This window comes from Hyla sarda, chromosome 1, assembly GCF_029499605.1.
Source record: "Hyla sarda isolate aHylSar1 chromosome 1, aHylSar1.hap1, whole genome shotgun sequence".
Classification (NCBI taxonomy): Eukaryota; Metazoa; Chordata; class Amphibia; order Anura; family Hylidae; genus Hyla; species Hyla sarda.
This window is the reverse complement of record NC_079189.1, coordinates 255,436,300-255,453,223: the sequence shown is the minus strand read 5'-3', so window position 1 is coordinate 255,453,223 and position 16,924 is coordinate 255,436,300. Positions and strand designations below refer to the sequence as shown.

At 50.7% G+C, this 16,924-nt stretch overlaps 13 pseudogenes; all 13 read right to left on the bottom strand.

Moving 5' to 3' along the window:
- Nucleotides 1-1,603: 1,603 nt before the first annotated feature.
- On the bottom strand, nt 1,604-1,723 carry LOC130334327 (5S ribosomal RNA; annotated as a pseudogene).
- A 1,287-nt stretch (nt 1,724-3,010) lies between these two features.
- On the bottom strand, nt 3,011-3,130 carry LOC130316911 (5S ribosomal RNA; annotated as a pseudogene).
- Nucleotides 3,131-4,204: 1,074 nt separating this feature from the next.
- Nucleotides 4,205-4,324, bottom strand: LOC130334116 (5S ribosomal RNA; annotated as a pseudogene).
- A 2,485-nt stretch (nt 4,325-6,809) lies between these two features.
- LOC130347349 (5S ribosomal RNA) lies at nt 6,810-6,929 on the bottom strand (annotated as a pseudogene).
- A 284-nt stretch (nt 6,930-7,213) lies between these two features.
- LOC130315541 (5S ribosomal RNA) lies at nt 7,214-7,333 on the bottom strand (annotated as a pseudogene).
- Nucleotides 7,334-8,603: 1,270 nt separating this feature from the next.
- LOC130347485 (5S ribosomal RNA) lies at nt 8,604-8,723 on the bottom strand (annotated as a pseudogene).
- Nucleotides 8,724-9,613: 890 nt separating this feature from the next.
- Nucleotides 9,614-9,733, bottom strand: LOC130352136 (5S ribosomal RNA; annotated as a pseudogene).
- An 872-nt stretch (nt 9,734-10,605) lies between these two features.
- Nucleotides 10,606-10,725, bottom strand: LOC130334007 (5S ribosomal RNA; annotated as a pseudogene).
- A 2,485-nt stretch (nt 10,726-13,210) lies between these two features.
- Nucleotides 13,211-13,330, bottom strand: LOC130347338 (5S ribosomal RNA; annotated as a pseudogene).
- A 284-nt stretch (nt 13,331-13,614) lies between these two features.
- LOC130315529 (5S ribosomal RNA) lies at nt 13,615-13,734 on the bottom strand (annotated as a pseudogene).
- Nucleotides 13,735-15,004: 1,270 nt separating this feature from the next.
- On the bottom strand, nt 15,005-15,124 carry LOC130347474 (5S ribosomal RNA; annotated as a pseudogene).
- An 890-nt stretch (nt 15,125-16,014) lies between these two features.
- Nucleotides 16,015-16,134, bottom strand: LOC130352135 (5S ribosomal RNA; annotated as a pseudogene).
- A 475-nt stretch (nt 16,135-16,609) lies between these two features.
- LOC130352949 (5S ribosomal RNA) lies at nt 16,610-16,729 on the bottom strand (annotated as a pseudogene).
- Between the last annotated feature and the right edge of the window lie 195 nt (nt 16,730-16,924).

The window sequence follows — 16,924 nt, the reverse complement described above, 5'->3', positions numbered from 1 at the left end:
CAACAGAGCAAAATGTCAATGGCACCTTGGATTGCCAACCAGTCTCCCATGCCGGTATCTGCCGGGCACCAGTCTGCGATCTGAGGAGAGCAGACACGTTCAGCTTAGGATGGCCGTTGACAGCTTCACACCCTGTATATTGTGGATTTAAGCATCAATAAATCCTTTTCCGAATTGGAGCGGAAGGCGGCAACAGATTAAAATGTCAACTGCACCCGGGATTCCAGCCAGTCTACCATGCTGGTACTTACCAGGCCCTAAGCTGGGTAGCAGTCTGCGATCTGACGAGAGCAGGCGCGTTCAGCTTAGGATGGCTGTTGACAGCTTGACACTTTGTATACTGTGGATTTAAGCATCAATAAATAATTTTCGGAATCGGAGCAGAAACAGAGCAAAATGTCAACTGCACCCGGGATTCCCAGCCAGTCTCCCATGCTGGTACTTACCAGGCCCGAAGCTGGGTAGCAGTCTGCGATCTGACGAGAACAGACACATTCAGCTTAGGATGGCCGTAGACATCTTCACATCCTGTATACTGTGGATTTAAGCATCAATAAAACCTTTACGGAATCGGAGCGGAAGGCGGCAACAGAGCAAAATGTCAACGACACCTGGGATTCCCAGTCAGTCTCCCATGCTGGTACTTACCGGGCCCTAAGCTGGGTAGCAGTCTGCGATCTGACGAGAGCAGGCGCGTTCAGCTTAGGTTGGCCGTTGGCATCTTCTAGTCCTTTATACTGCGCATTTAAGCATCAATAAATCCTTTTCGGAATCGGAACGGAAGGCGGCAACAGAGCAAAATGTCAATGGCAGCCGGGATTCCCAGCCAGTGTCCCATGCCCGTACTTACCGGGCCCTAAGATCTGTACCAGTCTGCGATCTGACGAGAGCAGGCGCGTTAAGCTTAGGATGGCCGTCGACAGCTTCACACCTTGTATACTGTGGATTTAAGCATCAATAAATTATTTTCGGAATCGGAGCGGAAGGCAGCAATAGAGCAAAATGTCAACGGCACCCGGGATTCCCAGCCAGTCTCCCATGCCAATACTTACCGGGCCCTAAGCTGGGTAGCAGTCTGCGATCTGACGAGAGCAGACGCGTTCAGCTTAGGATGGCCATTGACAGCTTCATGATTTTTATACTGTGCATTTAAGCATCAATAAATCCTTTTCGGAATAGGAACGAAAGGCGGCAACAGAGCAAAATGTCAACTGCACCCGGGATTCCCAGCCAGTCTCCCATGCCGGTACTTACTGGGCCCTAAGCTGCGTAGCAGTCTGCGATCTGACGAGAGCAGGCGCGTTCAGCTTAGGATGGCCGTTGACATCTTCATGCCTTGTATACTGTGGATTTAAGCATCAATAAATATTTTTTTTAATCGGAGAGGAAGGCGGCAACAGAGCAAAATGTCAATGGCACCTTGGATTGCCAGCCAGTCTCCCATGCCCGTACTTGCCGGGCAGCAGTCTGCGATCTGACAAGAACAGGCACATTCAGCTTAGGATAGCCGTAGGCGGCTTCACACCCTGTATACTGTGGATTTAAGCAGCAATAAATCCTTTTCGGAATCGGAGCAAAATGTCTACAGAGCTACAGAGCAAAATGTCAACAACACCTGAGATTCCCAGCCAGTCTCCCATGCTGGTACTTACCGGGCCCTAAGCTGGGTAGCAGTCTGCGATCTGACGAGAGCAGGCGCGTTCAGCTTAGGATGGCCGTTGACAGCTTCACGCCCTTTATACTGTGCATTTAAGCATCAATAAATCCTTTTCCGAATCGGAGCGGAAGGCGGCAACAGATTAAAATGTCAACTGCACCCGGGATTCCCAGCCAGTCTCCCATGCTGGTACTTACCAGGCCCTAAGCTGGGTAGCAGTCTGCGATCTGACGATAGCAGGCACGTTCAGCTTAGGATGGCCGTTGACAGCTTCACACTTTGTATACTGTGGATTTAAGCATCAATAAGTAATTTTCGGAATCGTAGCAGAAACAGAGCAAAATGTCAACTGCACCCGGGATTCCCAGCCAGTCTCCCATGCTGGTACTTACCAGGCCCGAAGCTGGGTAGCAGTCGGCGATCTGACGAGAACAGGCGCATTCAGCTTAGGATGGCCGTAGACATCTTCACTCCCTGTATACTGTGGATTTAAGCATCAATAAATCCTTTTCGGAATCGGAGCGGAAGGTGGCAACAGAGCAAAATGTCAACGACACCTGGGATTCCCAGCCAGTCTCCCATGCTGTTACTTACCGGGCCCTAAGCTGGGTAGCAGTCTGCGATCTGACGAGAGCAGGCGCGTTCAGCTTAGGATGGCCGCTGACAGCTTCTCGCCCTTTATACTGTGCATTTAAGCATCAATAAATCCTTTTCGGAATCGGAACGGAAGGCGGCAACAGAGCAAAATGTCAACGGCAGCCGGGATTCCCAGCCAGTGTCCCATGCCGGTACTTACCGGGCCCTAAGATCTGTACCAGTCTGAGATCTGACGAGAGCAGGCGCGTTAAGCTTTGGATGGCCGTCGACAGCTTCACACCTTGTATACTGTGGATGTAAGCAACAATAAATTATTTTCGGAATCGGATCGGAAGGCAGCAATAGAGCAAAATGTCAACGGCAACCGGGATTCCCAGCCAGTCTCCCATGCCAGTACTTACCGGGCCCTAAGCTGGGTAGCAGTCTGCTATTTGACGAGAGCAGGCGCGTTCAGCTTAGGATGGCCATTGACAGCTTTATGCTTTTTATACTGTGCATTTAAGCATCAATAAATCCTTTTCGGAATCGGAACGGAAGGCAGCAACAGAGCAAAATGTCAACTGCACTCGGGATTCCCAGCCAGTCTCCCATGCTGGTACTTACCAGGCCCGAAGCTGGGTAGCAGTCTGCGATCTGATGAGAACAGGCGCATTCAGCTTAGGATGGCCGTAGACATCTTCACACCCTATATACTGTGGATTTAAGCATCAATAAATCCTTTTCGGAATCGGAGCGCAAGGCGGCAACAGAGCAAAATGTCAACGACACCTGGGATTCCCAGCCAGTCTCCCATGCCAGTACTTACCGGGCCCTAAGCTGGGTAGCAGTCTGCGATCTGACGAGAGCAGGCGTGTTCAGCTTAGGATGGCCGTTGACAGCTTCACGCCCTTTATACTGTGCATTTAAGCATCAATGAATCCTTTTCCGAATCGGAGCGGAAGGCGGCAACAGAGCAAAATTTTAACTGCACCCGGGATTCCCAGCCAGTCTCCCATGCCGGTACTAACTGGGCCCTAAGCTGGGTAGCAGTTTGCGATCTGACGAGATTAGGCGCGTTCAGCTTAGGATGGCCGTTGACATCTTTACGCCTTGTATATTGTGGATTTAAGCATCAATAAATATTTTTATTAATCAGAGAAGAAGGCGGCAACAGAGCAAAATGTCATTGGCACCTTGGATTGCCAGCCAGTCTCCCATGCCGGTATCTGCCGGGCAGCAGTCTGCGATCTGAGGAGAGCAGGCACGTTCAGGCTTAGGATGGCCGTTGACAGCTTCACACCCTGTATATTGTGGATTTAAGCATCAATAAATCCTTTTCCGAATTGGAGCGGAAGGCGGCAACAGATTAAAATGTCAACTGCACCCGGGATTCCCAGCCAGTCTCCCATGCTGGTACTTACCAGGCCCTAAGCTGGGTAGCAGTCTGCGATCTGACGAGAGCAGGCGCGTTCAGCTTAGGATGGCCTTTGACAGCTTCACACTTTGTATACTGTGGATTTAAGCATCAATAAATAATTTTCGGAATCGGAGCAGAAACAGAGCAAAATGTCAACTGCACCCGGGATTCCCAGCCAGTCTCCCATGCTGGTACTTACCAGGCCCGAAGCTGGGTAGCAGTCTGCGATCTGAAGAGAGCAGGCGCAATCAGCTTAGGATGGCCGTTGACAGCTTCTCGTCCTTTATACTGTGCATTTAAGCATCAATAAATCCTTTTCGGAATCGGAACGGAAGGCGGCAACAGAGCAAAATGTCAACGGCAGCCGGGATTCCCAGCCAGTGTCCCATGCCGGTACTTACCGGGCCCTAAGATCTGTACCAGTCTGCGATCTGACGAGAGCAGGCGCGTTAAGCTTAGGATGGCCGTCGACAGCTTCACACCTTGTATACTGTGGATTTAAGCATAAATAAATTCTTTTCGGAATCGGAGCTGAAGGCAGCAATAGAGCAAAATGTCAACGGCACCTGGGATTCCCAGCCAGTCTCCCATGCCAGTACTTACCGGGCCCTAAGCTGGGTAGCAGTCTGCGATCTGACGAGAGCAGGCGCGTTCAGCTTAGGATGGCCATTGACAGCTTCATGCTTTTTATACTGTGCATTTAAGCATCAATAAATCCTTTTCGGAATCGGAGAGGAAGGCGGCAACAGAGCAAAATGTCAATAGCACCTTGGATTGCCAGCCAGTCTCCCATGCCCGTACTTGCCGGGCAGCAGTCTGCGATCTGACAAGAACAGGCACATTCAGCTTAGGATAGCCGTAGACTGCTTCACACCCTGTATACTGTGGATTTAAGCATCAATAAATCCTTTTCGGAATCGAAGCGGAAGGCGGTTACAGAGCAAAATGTCAACAACACCTGGGATTCCCAGCCAGTCTCCCATGCTGGTACTTACCGGGCCCTAAGCTGGGTAGCAGTCTGCGACCTGACGAGAGCAGGCGCGTTTAGCTTAGGATGGCCGTTGACAGCTTCATGCCCTTTATACTGTGCATTTAAGCATCAATAAATCCTTTTCCGAATCGGAGCGGAAGGCGGCAACAGATTAAAATGTCAACTGCACCCGGGATTCCCAGCCAGTCTCCCATGCTGGTACTTACCAGGCCCTAAGCTGGGTAGCAGTCAGCGTTCTGACGAGACCAGGCGCGTTCAGCTTAGAATGGCCGTTGACAGCTTCACACTTTGTATACTGTGCATTTAAGCATCAATAAATCCTTTTCGGAATCGGAACGGAAGGCTGCAACAGAGCAAAATGTCAACGGCAGCCGGGATTCCCAGCCAGTGTCCCATGCCGGTACTTACCGGGCCCTAAGATCTGTACCAGTCTGCGATCTGACGAAAGCAGGCGCGTTAAGCTTAGGATGGCCGTCGACAGCTTCACACCTTGTATACTGTGGATTTAAGCATCAATAAATTCTTTTCGGAATCGGAGCGGAAGGCAGCAATAGAGCAAAATGTCAACGGCACCCGGGATTCCCAGCCAGTCTCCCATGCCAGTACTTACCGGGCCCTAAGCTGGGTAGCCGTCTGCGATATGACGAGAGCAGGCACGTTCAGCTTAGGATGGCCATTGACAGCTTCATGCTTTTTTATACTGTGCATTTAAGCATCAATAAATCCTTTTCGGTATCGGAACGGAAAGCGGCAACAGAGCAAAATGTCAACTGCACCCGGGATTCCCAGCCAGTCTCCCATGCCGGTACTTACTGGGCCCTAAGCTGGGTAGCAGTCTGCGATCTAACGAGAGCAGGCGCGTTCAGCTTAGGATGGCCGTTGACACCATCACACCTTGTATATTGTGGATTTAAGCATCAATAATTTTTTTTATTAATCGGAGAGGAAATTGACAACAGAGCAAAATGTCAATGGCACATTGGATTGCCAGCCAGTCTCCCATGCCGGTAACTGCCGGGCAGCAGTCTGCGATCTGAGGAGAGCAGGCACGTTCAGGCTTAGGATGGCCGTTGACAGCTTCACCCCCTGTATATTGTGGATCGTGGATTTAAGCATCAATAAATCATTTTCCGAATCGGAGCGGAAGGCGGCAACAGATTAAAATGTCAACTGCACCCGGGATTCCCAGCCAGTCTCCCATGCTGGTACTTACCAGGCCCGAAGCTGGGTAGCAGTCTTTGATCTGACGAGAGCAGGCGCGTTCAGCTTAGGATGGCCGTTAACAGCTTCACACTTTGTATACTGTGCATTTAAGCATCAATAAATCCTTTTCGGAATCGGAACGGAACGGAAGGCGGCAACAGAGCAAAATGTCAACGGCAGCCGGGATTCCCAGCCAGTGTCCCATGCCGATACTTACCGGGCCCTAAGATCTGTACCAGTCTGCGATCTGACGAGAGCAGGCGTGTTAAGCTTAGGATGGCCGTCGACAGCTTCACACCTTGTATACTGTGGATTTAAGCATCAATAAATTATTTTCGGAATCGGAGCAGAAGGCAGCAATAGAGCAAAGTGTCAACGGCACCTGGGATTCCCAGCCAGTCTCCCATGCCAGTACTTACCAGGCCCTAAGCAGGGTAGCAGTCTGCAATCTGACGAGAGCAGGCGCGTTCAGGTTGGGATGGCCATTGACAGCTTCATGCTTTTTATACTGTGCATTTAAGCATCAATAAATCCTTTTCGGAATCGGAGAGGAAGGCGGCAACAGAGCAAAATGTCAATAGCACCTTGGATTGCCAGCCAGTCTCCCATGCCCGTACTTGCCGGGCAGCAGTCTGCGATCTGACAAGAACAGGCACATTCAGCTTAGGATAGCCATAGACGGCTTCACACCCTGTATACTGTGGATTTAAGCATCAATAAATCCTTTTCCGAATCGGAGCAGAAGGCGGCAACAGATTAAAATGTCAACTGCACCCGGGATTCCCAGCCAGTCTCCCATGCTGGTACTCACCAGGCCCTAAGCTGGGTATCAGTCTGCGATCTGACGAGAGCAGGCGCGTTCAGCTTAGGATGGCCGTTGACAGCTTCACACTTTGTATACTGTGCATTTAAGCATCAATAAATCCTTTTCGGAATCGGAAACGGAAGGCGGCAACAGAGCAAAATGTCAACGGCACCCGGGATTCCCAGCCAGTCTCCCATGCCAGTACTTACCGGGCCCTAAGCTGGGTAGCAGTCTGCGATCTGACGAAAGCAGGCGCGTTCAGCTTAGGATGGCCATTGACAGCTTCATGCTTTTTATACTGCGCATTTAAGCATCAATAAATCCTTTTCGGAATCGGAACGGAAGGCGGCAACAGAGCAAAATGTCAACTGCACCCGGGATTCCCAGCCAGTCTCCCATGCCGGTACTTACTGGGCCCTAAGATCTCTACCAGTCTGCGATCTGACGAGAGCAGGCGCGTTAAGCTTAGGATGGCCGTCGACAGCTTCACACCTTGTATACTGTGGATTTAAGCATCAATAAATTCTTTTCGGAATTGGAGCGGAAGGCAGCAATAGAGCAAAATGTCAACGGCACCCGGGATTCCCAGCCAGTCTCCCATGCCAGTACTTACCGGGCCCTAAGCTGGGTAGCAGTCTGCGATCTGACGAGAGCAGGCGCGTTCAGCTTAGGATGGCCATTGACAGCTTCATGCTTTTTATACTGTGCACTTAAGCATCAATAAATCCTTTTCGGAATCGGAGCGGAAGGCGGCAACAGAGCAAAATGTCAACAACACCTGGGATTCCCAGCCACTCTCCCATGCTGGTACTTACCGGGCCCTAAGCTGGGTAGCAGTCTGCGATCTGACGAGAGCAGGCGCGTTCAGCTTAGGATGGCCGTTGACAGCTTCACGCCCTTTATACTGTGCATTTAAGCATCAATAAATCCTTTTCCGAATCGGAGCGGAAGGCGGCAACAGAGCAAATTGTCAACTGCACCCGGGATTCCCAGCCAGTCTCCCATGCTGGTACTTACCGGGCCCTAAGCTGGGTAGCAGTCTGTGATCTGACGAGAGCAGGCACGTTTAGCTTAGGATGGCCGTTGACATCTTTACGTCTTGTATATTGTGGATTTAATCATCAATAAATATTTTTATTAATCGGAGAAGAAGGCGGCAACAGAGCAAAATGTCAATGGCACCTTGGATTGCCAGCCAGTCTCCCATGCTGGTATCTGCCGGGCAGCAGTCTGCGATCTGAGGAGAGCAGGCACGTTCAGGCTTAGGATGGCCGTTGACAGCTTCACACCCTGTATATTGTGGATTTAAGCATCAATAAATCCTTTTCCGAATCGGAGCGGAAGGCGGCAACAGATTAAAATGTAAACTGCACCCGGGATTCCCAGCCAGTCTCCCATGCTGGTACTTACCGGGCCCTTAGATCTGTACCAGTCTGCGATCTGACGAGAGCAGGCACGTTCAGCTTAGGATGGCCATTGACATCTTCATGCTTTTTATACTGTGCATTTAAGCATCAATAAATCCTTTTCGGAATCGGAACGGAAGGCGGCAACAGAGCAAAATGTCAACTGCACCCGGGATTCCCAGCCAGTCTCCCATGCCGGTACTTACTGGGCCCTAAGCTGCGTAGCAGTCTGCGATCTGACGAGAGCAGGCGCGTACAGCTTAAGATGACCGTTGACATCTTCATGCCTTGTATACTGTGGATTTAAGCATCAATAAATATTTTTTTAATCGGAGAGGAAGGCGGCAACAGAGCAAAATGTCAATAGCACCTTGGATTGCCAGCCAGTCTCCCATGCCCGTACTTGCCGGGCAGCAGTCTGCGATCTGACAAGAACAGGCACATTCAGCTTAGGATAGCCGTAGACAGCTTCACACCCTGTATACTGTGGATTTAAGCATCTATAAATCCTTTTCGGAATCGGAGCGGAAGGCGACAACAGAGCAAAATGTCAACAACACCTGGGATTCCCAGCCAGTCTCCCATGCTGGTACTTACCGAGCCCTAAGCTGGGTAGCAGTCTGCGATCTGACGAGAGCAGGCGCGTTCAGCTTAGGATGGCCGTTGACAGCTTCATGCCCTTTATACTGTGCATTTAAGCATCAATAAATCCTTTTCCGAATCGGAGCGGAAGGCGGCAACAGAGCAAAATGTCAACTGCACCCGGGATTCCCAGCCAGTCTCCCATGCCGGTACTTACTGGGCCCTAAGCTGGGTAGGAGTCTGTGATCTGACGAGAGCAGACGCGTTCAGCTTAGGATGGCCGTTGACATCTTTACGCCTTGTATATTGTGGATTTAAGCATCAATAAATATATTTATTAATCGGAGAAGAAGGCGGCAACAGAGCAAAATGTCAATGGCACCTTGGATTGCCAGCCAGTCTCCCATGCCGGTATCTGCTGGGCAGCAGTCTGCGATCTGAGGAGAGCAGGCGCGTTCAGCTTAGGATGGCCGTTGACAGCCTCACGCCCTTTATACTGTGCATTTAAGCATCAATAAATCCTTTTCCGAATCGCAGCGGAAGGCGGCAACAGATTAAAATATCAACTGCACCCGGGATTCCCAGCCAGTCTCCCATGCTGGTACTTACCAGGCCCTAAGCTGAGTAGCAGTCTGCGATCTGACGAGAGCATGCGCGTTCAGCTTAGGATGGCCGTTGACAGCTTCACACTTTATATACTGTGCATTTAAGCATCAATAAATCCTTTTCGGAATCGGAACCGGAACCGGAACGGAAGGCGGCAACAGGGCAAAATGTCAACGGCAGCCGGGATTCCCAGCCAGTGTCCCATGCCGGTACTTACCGGGCCCTAAGATCTGTACCAGTCTGCGATCTGACGAGAGCAGGCGCGTTAAGCTTAGAATGGCCGTCAACAGCTTCACACCTTGTATACTGTGGATTTAAGCATCAATAAATTATTTTCGGAATCGGAGCGGAAGGCAGCAATAGAGCAAAATGTCAATGGCAACCGGGATTCCCAGCCAGTCTCCCATGCCAGTACTTACCGGGCCCTAAGCTGGGTAGCAGTCTGCGATCTGACGAGAGCAGGCGCGTTCAGCTTAGGATAGCCATTGACAGCTTCATGCTTTTTATACTGTGCATTTAAGCATCAATAAATCCTTTTCGGAATCGGAACGGAAAGCGGCAACAGAGCAAAATGTCAATGGCACCTTGGATTGCCAGCCAGTCTCCAATGCCGGTAACGGCCGGGCAGCAGTCTGCGATCTGAGGAGAGCAGGCACGTTCAGGCTTAGGATGGCCGTTGACAGCTTCACACCCTGTATATTGTGGATTTAAGCATCAATAAATCCTTTTCCGAATTGGAGCGGAAGGCGGCAACAGATTAAAATGTCAACTGCACCCGGGATTCCCAGCCAGTCTCCCATGCTGGTACTTACCAGGCCCTAAGCTGGGTAGCAGTCTGCGATCTGACGAGAGCAGGCGCGTTCAGCTTAGGATGGCCTTTGACAGCTTCACACTTTGTATACTGTGGATTTAAGCATCAATAAATAATTTTCGGAATCGGAGCAGAAACAGAGCAAAATGTCAACTGCACCCGGGATTCCCAGCCAGTCTCCCATGCTGGTACTTACCAGGCCCGAAGCTGGGTAGCAGTCTGCGATCTGAAGAGAGCAGGCGCAATCAGCTTAGGATGGCCGTTGACAGCTTCTCGTCCTTTATACTGTGCATTTAAGCATCAATAAATCCTTTTCGGAATCGGAACGGAAGGCGGCAACAGAGCAAAATGTCAACGGCAGCCGGGATTCCCAGCCAGTGTCCCATGCCGGTACTTACCGGGCCCTAAGATCTGTACCAGTCTGCGATCTGACGAGAGCAGGCGCGTTAAGCTTAGGATGGCCGTCGACAGCTTCACACCTTGTATACTGTGGATTTAAGCATAAATAAATTCTTTTCGGAATCGGAGCTGAAGGCAGCAATAGAGCAAAATGTCAACGGCACCTGGGATTCCCAGCCAGTCTCCCATGCCAGTACTTACCGGGCCCTAAGCTGGGTAGCAGTCTGCGATCTGACGAGAGCAGGCGCGTTCAGCTTAGGATGGCCATTGACAGCTTCATGCTTTTTATACTGTGCATTTAAGCATCAATAAATCCTTTTCGGAATCGGAGAGGAAGGCGGCAACAGAGCAAAATGTCAATAGCACCTTGGATTGCCAGCCAGTCTCCCATGCCCGTACTTGCCGGGCAGCAGTCTGCGATCTGACAAGAACAGGCACATTCAGCTTAGGATAGCCGTAGACTGCTTCACACCCTGTATACTGTGGATTTAAGCATCAATAAATCCTTTTCGGAATCGAAGCGGAAGGCGGTTACAGAGCAAAATGTCAACAACACCTGGGATTCCCAGCCAGTCTCCCATGCTGGTACTTACCGGGCCCTAAGCTGGGTAGCAGTCTGCGACCTGACGAGAGCAGGCGCGTTTAGCTTAGGATGGCCGTTGACAGCTTCATGCCCTTTATACTGTGCATTTAAGCATCAATAAATCCTTTTCCGAATCGGAGCGGAAGGCGGCAACAGATTAAAATGTCAACTGCACCCGGGATTCCCAGCCAGTCTCCCATGCTGGTACTTACCAGGCCCTAAGCTGGGTAGCAGTCAGCGTTCTGACGAGACCAGGCGCGTTCAGCTTAGAATGGCCGTTGACAGCTTCACACTTTGTATACTGTGCATTTAAGCATCAATAAATCCTTTTCGGAATCGGAACGGAAGGCTGCAACAGAGCAAAATGTCAACGGCAGCCGGGATTCCCAGCCAGTGTCCCATGCCGGTACTTACCGGGCCCTAAGATCTGTACCAGTCTGCGATCTGACGAAAGCAGGCGCGTTAAGCTTAGGATGGCCGTCGACAGCTTCACACCTTGTATACTGTGGATTTAAGCATCAATAAATTCTTTTCGGAATCGGAGCGGAAGGCAGCAATAGAGCAAAATGTCAACGGCACCCGGGATTCCCAGCCAGTCTCCCATGCCAGTACTTACCGGGCCCTAAGCTGGGTAGCCGTCTGCGATATGACGAGAGCAGGCACGTTCAGCTTAGGATGGCCATTGACAGCTTCATGCTTTTTTATACTGTGCATTTAAGCATCAATAAATCCTTTTCGGTATCGGAACGGAAAGCGGCAACAGAGCAAAATGTCAACTGCACCCGGGATTCCCAGCCAGTCTCCCATGCCGGTACTTACTGGGCCCTAAGCTGGGTAGCAGTCTGCGATCTAACGAGAGCAGGCGCGTTCAGCTTAGGATGGCCGTTGACACCATCACACCTTGTATATTGTGGATTTAAGCATCAATAATTTTTTTTATTAATCGGAGAGGAAATTGACAACAGAGCAAAATGTCAATGGCACATTGGATTGCCAGCCAGTCTCCCATGCCGGTAACTGCCGGGCAGCAGTCTGCGATCTGAGGAGAGCAGGCACGTTCAGGCTTAGGATGGCCGTTGACAGCTTCACCCCCTGTATATTGTGGATCGTGGATTTAAGCATCAATAAATCATTTTCCGAATCGGAGCGGAAGGCGGCAACAGATTAAAATGTCAACTGCACCCGGGATTCCCAGCCAGTCTCCCATGCTGGTACTTACCAGGCCCGAAGCTGGGTAGCAGTCTTTGATCTGACGAGAGCAGGCGCGTTCAGCTTAGGATGGCCGTTAACAGCTTCACACTTTGTATACTGTGCATTTAAGCATCAATAAATCCTTTTCGGAATCGGAACGGAACGGAAGGCGGCAACAGAGCAAAATGTCAACGGCAGCCGGGATTCCCAGCCAGTGTCCCATGCCGATACTTACCGGGCCCTAAGATCTGTACCAGTCTGCGATCTGACGAGAGCAGGCGTGTTAAGCTTAGGATGGCCGTCGACAGCTTCACACCTTGTATACTGTGGATTTAAGCATCAATAAATTCTTTTCGGAATCGGAGCAGAAGGCAGCAATAGAGCAAAGTGTCAACGGCACCTGGGATTCCCAGCCAGTCTCCCATGCCAGTACTTACCAGGCCCTAAGCAGGGTAGCAGTCTGCAATCTGACGAGAGCAGGCGCGTTCAGGTTGGGATGGCCATTGACAGCTTCATGCTTTTTATACTGTGCATTTAAGCATCAATAAATCCTTTTCGGAATCGGAGAGGAAGGCGGCAACAGAGCAAAATGTCAATAGCACCTTGGATTGCCAGCCAGTCTCCCATGCCCGTACTTGCCGGGCAGCAGTCTGCGATCTGACAAGAACAGGCACATTCAGCTTAGGATAGCCATAGACGGCTTCACACCCTGTATACTGTGGATTTAAGCATCAATAAATCCTTTTCCGAATCGGAGCAGAAGGCGGCAACAGATTAAAATGTCAACTGCACCCGGGATTCCCAGCCAGTCTCCCATGCTGGTACTCACCAGGCCCTAAGCTGGGTATCAGTCTGCGATCTGACGAGAGCAGGCGCGTTCAGCTTAGGATGGCCGTTGACAGCTTCACACTTTGTATACTGTGCATTTAAGCATCAATAAATCCTTTTCGGAATCGGAAACGGAAGGCGGCAACAGAGCAAAATGTCAACGGCACCCGGGATTCCCAGCCAGTCTCCCATGCCAGTACTTACCGGGCCCTAAGCTGGGTAGCAGTCTGCGATCTGACGAAAGCAGGCGCGTTCAGCTTAGGATGGCCATTGACAGCTTCATGCTTTTTATACTGCGCATTTAAGCATCAATAAATCCTTTTCGGAATCGGAACGGAAGGCGGCAACAGAGCAAAATGTCAACTGCACCCGGGATTCCCAGCCAGTCTCCCATGCCGGTACTTACTGGGCCCTAAGATCTCTACCAGTCTGCGATCTGACGAGAGCAGGCGCGTTAAGCTTAGGATGGCCGTCGACAGCTTCACACCTTGTATACTGTGGATTTAAGCATCAATAAATTCTTTTCGGAATTGGAGCGGAAGGCAGCAATAGAGCAAAATGTCAACGGCACCCGGGATTCCCAGCCAGTCTCCCATGCCAGTACTTACCGGGCCCTAAGCTGGGTAGCAGTCTGCGATCTGACGAGAGCAGGCGCGTTCAGCTTAGGATGGCCATTGACAGCTTCATGCTTTTTATACTGTGCACTTAAGCATCAATAAATCCTTTTCGGAATCGGAGCGGAAGGCGGCAACAGAGCAAAATGTCAACAACACCTGGGATTCCCAGCCACTCTCCCATGCTGGTACTTACCGGGCCCTAAGCTGGGTAGCAGTCTGCGATCTGACGAGAGCAGGCGCGTTCAGCTTAGGATGGCCGTTGACAGCTTCACGCCCTTTATACTGTGCATTTAAGCATCAATAAATCCTTTTCCGAATCGGAGCGGAAGGCGGCAACAGAGCAAATTGTCAACTGCACCCGGGATTCCCAGCCAGTCTCCCATGCTGGTACTTACCGGGCCCTAAGCTGGGTAGCAGTCTGTGATCTGACGAGAGCAGGCACGTTTAGCTTAGGATGGCCGTTGACATCTTTACGTCTTGTATATTGTGGATTTAATCATCAATAAATATTTTTATTAATCGGAGAAGAAGGCGGCAACAGAGCAAAATGTCAATGGCACCTTGGATTGCCAGCCAGTCTCCCATGCTGGTATCTGCCGGGCAGCAGTCTGCGATCTGAGGAGAGCAGGCACGTTCAGGCTTAGGATGGCCGTTGACAGCTTCACACCCTGTATATTGTGGATTTAAGCATCAATAAATCCTTTTCCGAATCGGAGCGGAAGGCGGCAACAGATTAAAATGTAAACTGCACCCGGGATTCCCAGCCAGTCTCCCATGCTGGTACTTACCGGGCCCTTAGATCTGTACCAGTCTGCGATCTGACGAGAGCAGGCACGTTCAGCTTAGGATGGCCATTGACATCTTCATGCTTTTTATACTGTGCATTTAAGCATCAATAAATCCTTTTCGGAATCGGAACGGAAGGCGGCAACAGAGCAAAATGTCAACTGCACCCGGGATTCCCAGCCAGTCTCCCATGCCGGTACTTACTGGGCCCTAAGCTGCGTAGCAGTCTGCGATCTGACGAGAGCAGGCGCGTACAGCTTAAGATGACCGTTGACATCTTCATGCCTTGTATACTGTGGATTTAAGCATCAATAAATATTTTTTTAATCGGAGAGGAAGGCGGCAACAGAGCAAAATGTCAATAGCACCTTGGATTGCCAGCCAGTCTCCCATGCCCGTACTTGCCGGGCAGCAGTCTGCGATCTGACAAGAACAGGCACATTCAGCTTAGGATAGCCGTAGACAGCTTCACACCCTGTATACTGTGGATTTAAGCATCAATAAATCCTTTTCGGAATCGGAGCGGAAGGCGACAACAGAGCAAAATGTCAACAACACCTGGGATTCCCAGCCAGTCTCCCATGCTGGTACTTACCGAGCCCTAAGCTGGGTAGCAGTCTGCGATCTGACGAGAGCAGGCGCGTTCAGCTTAGGATGGCCGTTGACAGCTTCATGCCCTTTATACTGTGCATTTAAGCATCAATAAATCCTTTTCCGAATCGGAGCGGAAGGCGGCAACAGAGCAAAATGTCAACTGCACCCGGGATTCCCAGCCAGTCTCCCATGCCGGTACTTACTGGGCCCTAAGCTGGGTAGGAGTCTGTGATCTGACGAGAGCAGACGCGTTCAGCTTAGGATGGCCGTTGACATCTTTACGCCTTGTATATTGTGGATTTAAGCATCAATAAATATATTTATTAATCGGAGAAGAAGGCGGCAACAGAGCAAAATGTCAATGGCACCTTGGATTGCCAGCCAGTCTCCCATGCCGGTATCTGCTGGGCAGCAGTCTGCGATCTGAGGAGAGCAGGCGCGTTCAGCTTAGGATGGCCGTTGACAGCCTCACGCCCTTTATACTGTGCATTTAAGCATCAATAAATCCTTTTCCGAATCGCAGCGGAAGGCGGCAACAGATTAAAATATCAACTGCACCCGGGATTCCCAGCCAGTCTCCCATGCTGGTACTTACCAGGCCCTAAGCTGAGTAGCAGTCTGCGATCTGACGAGAGCATGCGCGTTCAGCTTAGGATGGCCGTTGACAGCTTCACACTTTATATACTGTGCATTTAAGCATCAATAAATCCTTTTCGGAATCGGAACCGGAACCGGAACGGAAGGCGGCAACAGGGCAAAATGTCAACGGCAGCCGGGATTCCCAGCCAGTGTCCCATGCCGGTACTTACCGGGCCCTAAGATCTGTACCAGTCTGCGATCTGACGAGAGCAGGCGCGTTAAGCTTAGAATGGCCGTCAACAGCTTCACACCTTGTATACTGTGGATTTAAGCATCAATAAATTATTTTCGGAATCGGAGCGGAAGGCAGCAATAGAGCAAAATGTCAATGGCAACCGGGATTCCCAGCCAGTCTCCCATGCCAGTACTTACCGGGCCCTAAGCTGGGTAGCAGTCTGCGATCTGACGAGAGCAGGCGCGTTCAGCTTAGGATAGCCATTGACAGCTTCATGCTTTTTATACTGTGCATTTAAGCATCAATAAATCCTTTTCGGAATCGGAACGGAAAGCGGCAACAGAGCAAAATGTCAATGGCACCTTGGATTGCCAGCCAGTCTCCAATGCCGGTAACGGCCGGGCAGCAGTCTGCGATCTGAGGAGAGCAGGCACGTTCAGGCTTAGGATGGCCATTGACAGCTTCACACCCTGTATATTGTGGATTTAAGCATCAATAAATCCTTTTCTGAATCGGAGCGGAAGGCGGCAACAGATTAAAATGTCAACTGCACCCGGGATTCCCAGCCAGTCTCCCATGCTGGTACTTACCGAGCCCTAAGCTGGGTAGCAGTCTGCGATCTGACGAGAGCAGGCGCGTTCAGCTTAGGATGGCCGTTGACAGCTTCACGCCCTTTATACTGTGCATTTAAGCATCAATAAATCCTTTTCCGAATCGCAGCGGAAGGCGGCAACAGATTAAAATGTCAACTGCACCCGGGATTCCCAGCCAGTCTCCCATGCTGGTACTTACCGGGCCCTAAGCTGGGTAGCAGTCTGCGATCTGACGAGAGCAGGCGCGTTCAGCTTAGGATGGCTGTTGACAGCTTCTCACTTTGTATACTGTGCATTTAAGCATCAATAAATCCTTTTCAGAATCGGAACCGGAACCGGAACGGAAGGCGGCAACAGGGCAAAATGTCAACGGCAGCCAGGATTCCCAGCCAGTGTCCCATGCCGGTACTTACCGGGCCCTAAGATCTGTACCAGTCTGCGATCTGACGAGAGCAGGCACGTTAA